Raw genomic sequence first — 523 nt, 5'->3', positions numbered from 1 at the left:
AATATAAAACATAGAAAGGTTCCCAGAAACAACTGTTGTTAACATTTTGGTGTATTTTCTTAATAGTGCATTTTTTTTGATGCATATATTCTCTACGATTAGTGATCATAACATACACACGTGCATGCACATATATATAGATATAGATATATAATTTGTGGTTTTAAACTTAATATTTTATCATGTTGTATGAGCACTTAATTACTGAGCACTTAACTACTCTAAGTACTGGGAATACAGCAGTGAACTAGACAGGCACCACATTTATGGAGCAGACTTTGAAGAGGTAAAATAATACCTACATAATATTCACTTGTTTGGGATATAGCATAGTTTACTTAATCATGATCCTGTTGGGAATACTTTGTTTTCATTTCATTTTCATTGTTTTTTTCCTAGAAAACTTTAGGCAACATATTTGTACAGAAAGCTTTCCCTTTATTTTGGCTTATTATCTTAACCTTGGTTTTCTAGAAATCGAATTATTAGGTCAAAGGATAAGATAATTTTAATAAGATGCTCA

General features: G+C 29.6%; 1 protein-coding gene across 1 annotated transcript in view; it reads left to right on the top strand.

Moving 5' to 3' along the window:
* The window catches only part of HOOK1 (hook microtubule-tethering protein 1), an 83391-nt gene that overhangs the window by 59453 nt on the left and 23415 nt on the right, over positions 1–523 (top strand). The window lies entirely within an intron of this gene.

This window comes from Propithecus coquereli, unplaced genomic scaffold, assembly GCF_000956105.1.
Source record: "Propithecus coquereli isolate 6110/MARCELLA unplaced genomic scaffold, Pcoq_1.0 Scaffold14, whole genome shotgun sequence".
Lineage (NCBI taxonomy): Eukaryota > Metazoa > Chordata > Mammalia > Primates > Indriidae > Propithecus > Propithecus coquereli.
The sequence above is the reverse complement of the archived record's forward strand: the minus strand, read 5'-3'. Positions and strand labels throughout refer to the sequence as shown.